General features: G+C 44.1%; 1 pseudogene; it reads left to right on the top strand.

The window, feature by feature from the left end:
• The first annotated feature begins 6,285 nt into the window (after positions 1–6,285).
• LOC120645651 lies at positions 6,286–9,688 on the top strand (annotated as a pseudogene).
• Positions 9,689–10,574: the final 886 nt, after the last annotated feature.

Raw genomic sequence — 10,574 nt, 5'->3', positions numbered from 1 at the left:
CAACCTTCAATGTTTTGGCCATACCCGCTTGTAGGAATCTCTGATTGACTTGGTTCTTGATTCGTTGGAACGGGAACTTTGTGGAGCTTTTGAATATCCAAAAATATGCTGCTCTTTGCTTCTGAGGTCGGGCTGGACATTGATGAGAACAATATCTTCTTGTGAATTCGCCCGAAGATGTCAATGATCTCGATCATGTGGTCTTTGGAGCGTAGTGTCGTGCGTCCTTGGCTTCAAGGTCATCACCATTGATTCACCAGCGAGTACCATGGCTCCAATGGTCTGTCTCTATGGTTCTTGCTTTGCCTAAGGAGTCGGGATCGAAGGAGCTCTTGCTTCGTGTTGATGATCCGAACGGTTTCCTTCCTTGATAGTATCACTCGATTAGAAGTATATCGAGCATCCCACTGGAGGAGATAGGTGGTGTCGTGGTTCTTCTAATCTTGTTGCCTCCAGCTTTGGTCAACTTCAAATCATCATCTTTTGTGTACACAGCCTTCCAATCATCCCTTGACATCATCATCACCTTCTTCGTCGGTTGCTACTGCATCTGTCCTCGTTGAATTCCCCTTCATCCAGTGCAGAAAATGTAACAAACTTCTCCTCCATTGCAAGGTGCATCAAATTATCTTTCCAACAAGTGGTTATTCACCCCAATTAGACTCCGGATAAAGAAGTTATGCTCATTTTATTACGGCGCTGCAATCTGTCCAGAAGGATTTCAGAACACGCAGCGTTGAAAGATTTTATCATAACTCTTCACACCGATCTCCAAAGTTGATGGTTTTTGATCCGTTGGAAAGAAGACTTGATGGAGCTTCAAAATAATCTATTATTTGCTCATGTTACTTCTCTGATCTTGGACGAAAAACTCATCACATCAGTAACACTTTATAGATGATGATGATCGCACGATTTTCTTCGCGGGCATGCTTCATATCTATTGCTTGAACAAACAATTCTTCCCAAAAACATCAGTCTTTAAAATCAATTGATACGGTAGCGTACCTTATTTATCATCTTTTGCTTTGGGGAGTGGGGACTCGATAGCGGATGCTGGGCCACTAACTAAAGGTAGCACCTACCACTAAAGAGCGAATCTTGATGTTGTTGCCGTCATGTCGATGTGGACGTTGTCGATGTTCCATGTCGGGGCTCCTCGATCATCTTGTTGCCGATTGTTGAAATTTGTCGAAGTGGATTATGGACTTCTCGAAGTCCAAGTTTGGTGTCTAACTTTTTCCACCTGCTTTCAAGGACACAAACAAGAAAACAAGGGTATATGCAATAATAAAAATTAGGTTTAGTCCAAAAAAACTAGATAGATCGCCCTAGGGTTCGAGTTACCGATCCCCGGCAATGGCGCCAGAAAAGCTTGTTGACGCTCCTTAGAGCGCCAATTTACGTACCGCAAGCGCACGGATCGTGGTAGATTTTCCCTTAGAGTACTCCCCCAAGGTTTATCAATCCGTGGATCGAAAGCGAACCGACTAGGGTTTACCATCTAATCTATCAAACCTATCCTAAACATGAAGCGAAGATTGCATATAAACTGAACACTTGATAGATATGAATGAAGCATAACTATTCATCACACCCACAACCGTAGATGAGATAACACAACCAAGGAGCTAGGGCCTATCGTCTCTAGGTACAGTTCTAGTCAAAAAGGTGATCAAAACATAGATTGCATCTCAACTAAAGGTACACGAAATCATCTCATCATGTCGTCGCTAGAATTTTTCCCTCCGCCATGGTGTCACCACACCAGGGTAATCAACCAACTAGCTAAAACACGCTACCTCAACGTATCCGCAAGATATAGACTAATCACCACGAATAGATCTAATCTTACTGTGAACATATGGATGCATCACATATGAGAAAGAAAGCATGCATTGAAGTAGACCAAAGTCGAGACAACTAGAATAAAGAGTAGATTGATATCACCATCGTGTGTGTACATACCCCGACGAATGTTGGGGGTGACTCCCGAACTCCACCATGGCACAACCTCTCAGGGAGGCCATGGCGGCTAGGGGTGGCCTAAGCCATCTCCTAGGTACCTTCGAAGACTTGCGGCGGCCGTCGTCTCCCTCCGGCCTTGGCCCTAGGTTTTCGTCGAGTTCTGGGTGGATTCATTCTCCGAGTTGAATAAGGTGCGAGCTATTTATAAGCCGAGAAAGGCACCGGTCGAAGGGGAGGCCAAACCGACTCGAAAACGGGCTGGGCCGGCCGGCCGGCCTACCCCTTTTCAGGCTCGCCTCGGTCTCATCTTTCACGTGTAGACTCCTCGCATCTTCTAGAGTTTCTGTCCTTCACGATTGCACCCCTTTGGACGTTGTTATCTTGGAGATATCTTCGAGGGAAGGATAGGATAGGGTATCCTTCCTTAAATCTTCATTTGCTTTGCTTAATCCCGAGGTATCTTGATCTCAACTTCGTGGGCTCTGTCCTTTGGGCTCTCTTGGAGGATGGATGTGCGTGAATGGGCTTCGAATCAACATGGGCTTTGGTCCTCCTTTTGGGATTTGGCCTTCGTCTTTCTCCGTGTTAGCGCTCGATCACGGGCCTCGTCATTTCATGCTCCAAAATAGGCCAAAAACCTGCAAAAACGAAGTTACTCCAAAATATATGTGCGAACATGAAAATGACCAATAATTAGGCCAGGGTTAGGACGGTTAGTGATTTTGATATTAAATTCATGCCATTATCAAGGATAAACAAGGGATAAAAGGGGTACTTAAGGAGCGCCAACAGGCTGCCCCTAGCCGAACTAATGAGTTGTCACTGTATACACCGCCTCGCACTACTACTGTAGTGGGAGGGCCACGAGGATCTGGACCTAACCAAGGACCGATCCCAACTTCTTCACAGACGATGGTGCATGGAAACCCTAATGCATATTGTTTTTCTGAGTTTTATACCAGCCAGCACTATCAAGCCGATCTTATTAAGTTCAAAGAAGATCTGGCCAATGCGATTAAGAGTAAGCTTGGGGTAGATATGGGTACTACACGTTTATATCAAAAATCTTATCCCGCTGAGTTTGATTTTACTCCTTTTCCTGCTGGTTGGCGTATTCCTGAGTTTACTAAATTTAATGGTGATGATTCTCGTACAACTTAGGAACACATTAGTCAATATGTCTTGCAATTAGGAGAAGCCGGTTTCAATGATGCTTTGCGTGTGCGTTTATTTTCTTTATCTTTGACTGGAACAGCTTTCTCTTGGTTTTCTTCGCTTGCTCCTAATTCTATTCGCAATTGGGCTCAGTTGGAGTATAAGTTTCATGATCACTTTTTTAGTGGGGAAACGGAAGCGAAATTGTTAGACTTAACATCGATTAAGCAAGGACGTGATGAATCTTATCCGGATTATTTCAAAAGATTTAAGGAAATTAAAAATCGGTGTTTTAGTTTGACGATTTTCGAAAAAGATTTAGCGGATTTGGCGTTTAATGGTTTACATTCTTTTTTGAAAGATAAACTCGAGGGCTTTGAATATCATACTGTGAATTTCTTGCAAGTCAAAGTCATGGGTTTAGAGTTTAAGCTTAAAAACGCCAAAGATACTTTCAAGTCTCATCGGTCCAACATGCACATTATCGATCGTGATTCGGATAGTTCGGACGATGAGAATAAAGAAGTATATGCTGCTGAATTTGTTTGGCCATCGAAGGCCAAACCCGGTTCAGTTCCGTCTCTCAAACCGATTCAAAAGAATCGGCAAGAGGAGCTGAAATTTACTTTTTATGTTTCTAAATGCGATCGGATTTTTGATGAATTAGTTAAAAATGGTAACATCCAATTGTCACATGCTATTCCATCTCCCTACGAGCTCAAGCGACATGCATATTGTAAGTGGCATAACTCTACATCTCATGCTACTACTGATTGTAATGTTTTTCGTCGATAGGTACAATCGGCCATTAATGAAGGACGATTGGTACTTTCTGAGATGCAAATTGATAAAGCTCCTTTCCCTGTTCATACACTGGAATTGAACAATCCGAAGGTGCTCATTCGGCCGGAACAAGCCGAAGGAGCTAAGGGGAAGCAGGTTGTCATCGGTGATCCAAGACCGATGAATACAAGTGACAAAATTCTTGCCCGGGAAGTTATCAAGGAGAAGACTGATGATGGCAAGGATACTCTAAAGATCATTATTAGAAATCTTAGACTTGGGGGGCAAGGAAGCTCTCCACCAGAAAATCGGTCTCCTGATCAGGCACGACCGGTCAGACCGGTGTCTCCGACCGGTCAGACTGGTTCCTTCAACCGGTCAGATTGCCTTGGTGACCGTCCCCGGACTTTCAAGCCAAAACGTCCGGAAGTGGGTACTTGGAAGACCAATGAGGTGAAGGTGCAGGGAAGAGCTATTCATCAGAAGCCCACCTTCAACCAGTTGTTGAACAAGTACACAAAGGCCGTTCAAAATGATCGGCCGCTAAAAAAGAGACCGCGATCACCACCCCGCCAAGATCATCCATCGTCCCCAAGGGGGGAGTTCAGCAGGCGCAGAAGTGATGTTGTCACATTGTATCCTCCTCAGAAGATGTATGCTACCATGCCATGGATGCCACCAGCGTCAAATGCAACAAATCCGGTGTGGGAGCATGAAGGGATATGGATGCAGTGGTTTCCGATGCCTTATCCTCCACATTATCAGGGGGAAAGCTCCAGAGTACCAGTACATGACCGATTGGGACCACGCCAATCTGGTTCAGTGCAGCAGGCTGCACCGGTTCGACCGGTCAGACCGGTCTCATCAGAGGCCGGGCCAAGCTCCTATTCCAAGGTTGGAGTATCACGTCAAGGAGAAGAAAGGGGAGCAGAAGCCTATGGCTGACCTAGAGAAGTTTAAAGCCGATGTTGTGGTTCAAATCGGTGAAATTAAGGTGCCCATAAAGGATACGGGAAGGAAATCGATGGATATAGATACATCGGTTGACGTTCCTTCGCAAAAGCCGGTCATGGCCAATGATCATGAGGCTGGTAGCAACAATAACGCGGTGGACAAGTACCATCAGCGTAGGTGGTGCCCTTCGGGTTTAACTCATACACAGAAGAGGAAATTGCAGCGCCTTCGCAACAAAAAAACGAAGGAGCAGGAGAATGAGAAGAAGAGGGATGAGGACTTCAACAGATACAGGCCCATGTTCCCTTAGAGCAAGGTGTGGAAGGCTAAGGCAGCTGATTAGCCAGTTAGACCGGTCGAGCCGCCGACCGGTCAGACCAGTCAGACAGACCGGGCAGACCGCTCTGACCAATCGGTCAGACCGGTCGAGCCCAGTACAGAGGCAACAGCCGAATCGGCACCGCCCATTTCGATTTCTTCTGTTGAGGAAGCCCCAGCAGTTCCTCCGACATCAGAAGACGAAGAGTTGGTAGACTACGAAGCGTCTCCAGAGCGCACCAATATGGAGATCAATGTGGTGCACCTATCTTCGGATTACTTCGTGGTTCCGGAGGAGGATTTGGCTCATCTTCAGTTCGGGCCCCGTGAAGCTGTGTTCCAGAAGCCAAGCAAGAAAGACAATCATCTGAAGGCTCTTTATATGAGGGGACACATCAACAGGAAGCCGGTGACTCGCATGCTAATAGATGGTGGGGCCATTGTAAATCTTATGCCCTACTCGCTGTACAAGAAGCTCGGTGGCCAAGACGAGGACTTGATCAAGACAAACATGACGGTCAGTGGTGTTGGAGGGAGCGAGCCCCTTAGCGCCAAAGGAGTTGCTTCCATGGAGCTCACCATTGGAAGTAAGACGCTTGCTACAGCTTTCTTCGTCGCGGAAGTGCAAGGTAACTACAATTTGATTCTTGGGAGGGATTGGATTCATGCAAATCAGTGTGTTCCTTCTACCTTGCATCAGTTTCTTGTTCAGTGGATCGGTGATGAGGTTGAGATTGTCCATGGTGATACTTTATCCTTTGTTGCTTTAGCCGATTTGGATTATATTAGTGCACACGACAACGTCAAGTGTTTATCAGGCATGGATCTGTCCGATTATGATTTGATCAGTTGCACTAAAGATGGCTTTATTTCTGCTGTGCTAAAGCCGATGAATAATCGGCTAAATCATTTAATGTAAATCAGATGAGTACAACAGAAATTCTAGAGGCGACCGGTCAGACCGCCAGTGCCGACCGGTCAGACCGGTCCTGTCCCGTTCGGCGCACAGGGCCGACCGGTCAGACCGGACACCCCGACCAGTCAGACCGGTCTAACGCAGAATGGCTACAGCAGAGGCTAGATCAATATCGGGCGCGTACGAACGATATGTGTGAAGCCATTGAAGATTCTGGTGATCTAGATAAGCTGGGACAAGGGTTTACATCGGCCGATCCTTTAGAAAAGGTAGACATTGGTGATGGAACTATTCCTAGGCCGACCTTTGTAAACAAAAATTTATCGGCTGAATATAAAGCCGATTTGGTTAATTTATTAAAAGAATATGTTGATTGTTTTGCTTGGGAATATCATGAAATGCCTGGTTTGAGTCGTGATCTTGTTGAGCATCGTTTACCAATTAAAGCCGGTTTTAGACCTTATAAACAACCGGTTAGGCGTTTCAATCCCATTATTTATGACCGAATTAAAATTGAAATTAATTGTTTACTTGATGCTAGATTTATTCGGTCTTGTCGTTATGCTAATTGGATCTCTAATATTGTACCTGTTGAGAAGAAAGATTCAGAGAAAATTAGAGTGTGCATTGATTTTAGAGATCTTAATAAAGCTACTCCCAAGGATGAATATCCTATGCCTATAGCCGATATGTTGATTAATGAGGCTTCTGGACATCGTGTCATTAGTTTTCTTGATGGTAACGCCGGTTACAATCAAATATTCATGGCCGAAAAAGATATATCTAAAACGGCCTTTAGATGTCCGGGATTTGTCGGCTTATTTGAGTGGGTGGTTATGACTTTTGGTTTGAAAAATGCGGGTGCTATTTATCAAAGAGCTATGAATTTAATCTTTCATGATTTGATTGGTGTCATCTTGGAAGTGTACATTGATGATATTGTCATTAAATCGGCCGGTTTAGATCATCATTTAGCCGATTTGAGACTTGCTCTTGAGAGGATGTGTCGGTATGGTTTAAAGATGAATCCACTCAAATGTGCTTTTGGTGTATCGGCTGGAAAGTTTGTTGGCTTCATTATTCATGAGAAGGGGATAGAGATTGATCCTAAGAGAGTTGAAGCCATGAAGAAGGTTGAAGCCCCTACATGCAAGAAGGATTTACAGAAGTTCTTGGGCAAGGTAAATTTCTTGAGAAGATTTATATCTAACTTGTCCGGGAAGATCGATGCTTTTACTCCTATTCTTCGGTCAAAAGATGAAACCGAACTTACTTGGGGGGCAAAACAGCAAGAAGCATTTGAGAAGATCAAGGTTTATTTGTCTTCACCACCCGTACTCAAAGCACCTAGGAGAGGAGTACCTTTCAGACTTTATGTGGCTGCTGAAGACAAGGTTATTGGGGCTGTTTTGACTCAGGAGACCGAAGGGAAGGAATATATTATTACATATTTAAGCCGACGACTTATTGATGCGGAGACGAGGTATATATTTATTGAGAAGTTATGTTTGTCTCTTTATTATGTTTATAACAAATTGAGACATTATCTATTATCCAGTACTTGTATAGTAGTATGTCAAACCGATGTGATCAAACATATGTTACAGAAACCGATTTTGAGTGGTAGAATCGGTAAGTGGGCTTATGCTTTGGTTGAGTATGATTTGGCTTGTGAACCTTTAAAATCTATGAGAAGCCAAATTGTAGCGGATTTTATTGTTGAGCATCGAATTAATGACAAGCATGATTTAGAAGTCGGCTATATTACTTGCACACCATGGAAGTTGTACTTTGATGGATCGGTTTGTGATGATGGTCAAGGGATTGGTGCTGTTCTTATTTCTCCGAATGGTGCTGTTTTTGAATTTTCAAACCGATTGGAAGAAGAGTGCACAAATAACCAAGTTAAATATGAGGCACTTCTATTTGGCTTGGAATTCTTGCAATCCATGTGCGTGAAATATGTTGAAGCCTTTGGAGATTCTCTTCTGGTGGTGCAGCAAGTATCTAAGGTATGTCAATGTTATAATGGTTCTCTAAATGCATATCTTGATAAATGCCTCGATATTATTTCCTCTTTCGATGAATTTATCAAACATATTCCGAGGGAGGAGAATGGAAAGGCAAATACTCTGGCGCAACAAGCATCTGGCTATAATGTTACAAAAAAAAATTTCAACATTCGCAAACCGATGCAAACGAAAGCCGAGTGTCTGGTTCTAGACGCACCAGTCCGACCGATCAGCGAAGCCGGTCTGACCGCCCAGACCGGTCAAACCGGTCCAGTGACCGGTCTGACCGGTGATGCAGCTGTTGGTTCTGATTCGGCCAAAAAAGATGATTCAATCGTCTCGGCCGAAACCCAGGATTGGAGGGTTCATCTTATGTTGTATTTGAGAGATCCTGGTCGTGGCGCAGAGAGAAATATTCGGCGTTTGGCTTTCAAGTATGTTTTAATTGACGATGAACTTTATCGTCGAACTGCCGAAGATTTGCTACTCAAATGTTTAGACTCGGATCAGGCTCGGGTTGCTATGGGTGAGGTCCATGAAGGTATTTGTGGTACTCATCAATCGGCTCCCAAGATGAAGTGGTTACTCAGAAGAGCTGGTTTCTATTGGCCCACCATGCTGTCCGATTATTTTAGATACTATAAAGGGTGTGAAGAATGTCAGCGATTTGGTGATTTGCAATTGGTGCCTGCTGCGTTGATGCATCCTATTATTAAACCATGGCTGTTCCGAGGTTGGGGAATGGATTTCATTGGACAAATTAATCCTCCATCTTCAAAGGGGCATCGCTTTGTGTTAGTTGCTACAAATTATTTTACTAAGTGGACCGAAGCAGTTCCTTTGAAGAATATGACACATAGGGAGGTAATTGAGTTTATTATTGAGCATATTATTCATAGATTTGGTATTCCTCAAACTTTAACAACGGATCAAGGTCCTTCATTTATATCAAAAGAGGTGTGTGCCTTTGCCGAATCTTATAAGATTAAGTTGCTCAATTCATCTCCATACTATGCTCAGACCAATGGGCAGGCCGAGTCTAGTAATAAGATTTTGATCAAACTTGTCAAGAAGAATATAGAAGAAAATCCTAAGAGGTCGCATGAGGTGTTATCCAAAGCATTGTGGTCTCATCGTATATCTAGACATGGTTCTACTAAGGTTACTCCTTTTTGAGCTTGTGTATGGTCAAGAAGCTGTTTTACCCGTTGAGGTAAATCTGGATGCATATAGGTTGGCAAAGCAAAATGACATCTCCGCTGTTGATTACCATGATTTGATGATGGATAATATTGATGAGGTGACCGACAAGCATTTGAAGGCTTTGAAGGAGATTGAGAAAGACAAGCTTCGGGTGGCCAGAGCTTACAACAAAGAGGTAAAACTTAAATCTTTTCAGGTTGGGGATCTGGTTTGGAAGACAATTTTGCCTCTTGGGATGAAAAGCAACAAGTTTGGCAAATGGTCGCCAAGTTGGGAGGGTCCATACAAGATTATCAAAGTTATCTCCGGAAATTCGTATATGGTGGAGACGGTGCAAGGTGAACGTCTACCCAGTGCTATCAATGGCAGATACTTGAAGAAATTCTATCCTAGCGTTTGGCAAAGTGCGTGAAGACGAAGACGGCCGGTATTGGATATCGCCCTTAGTTTTATTTTTAGAATTGTGTGCTCTGTGTAAAACATGTACATCAGGATAGTTCTTGCTTTTTGGCTTGTGAAACTCACCAAAAAGCAGGGGGACATATGTTGACAGCCAAATTTGGCACCTGCTGAGGTCGACCGGCTTGACCGGTCGGGCCGACCGGTCAGACCGGTTTGGTTTGTACAATCCGAGTAGAATTAGGGTTTTTGTAAAGAGTCTTCATGTAATCCTACTCGTGAAGGGGTACGTCTTCCCCGGCCTATAAATATAAAGGCTAAGGCCGATTGAGGTTATTCCCAATCGAATCAATACAAAAAATCGCATTACTTTTATCTCTCAAACCCTAGCCTTTTCCAACCCTAGATTGCTTTCTTCCTTCGTCCCGGCGGCGTTTGAAGACGTTCTGAGTGGCCTGCCAACCTCAGAGCAACCCTACGATCACAAGCTCCGACGGGGTCCCTCCCGAGCTCGCTGTTCTAGGTTTCCAGCGAGCCCGTGCCTGCACCGGTCACACCGGTCGGCGGTACCGGTCAGACCGGTCCGCCCAGGGTTTCGCGGGTGTTGATCATTTTGACGATCGTTCGCGCGTTCTAGCGCATTCGAGTGTGTTGGCGCGATTCTGTGTCAACATGTATAGCCTAATGTTAGCTTTATCAGGGGGCGGCAAAAAAATCCAAAAAATGACAGAACACATAAACCTAAAAACCCAACTGTTTTATCCATAGTTCACACTTCACAGTTGTTAGGTTTATCAACATTGTTTTTAGTTTTTACGATTGATCTGATCATCAGAATAAGTGCGGGCATCAGATTTTTGTGTATT

This window comes from Panicum virgatum, chromosome 8K, assembly GCF_016808335.1.
Source record: "Panicum virgatum strain AP13 chromosome 8K, P.virgatum_v5, whole genome shotgun sequence".
Lineage (NCBI taxonomy): Eukaryota > Viridiplantae > Streptophyta > Magnoliopsida > Poales > Poaceae > Panicum > Panicum virgatum.
Note: the sequence above shows the minus strand (reverse complement) of the source record. Positions and strands in the feature narration are given on the sequence as shown.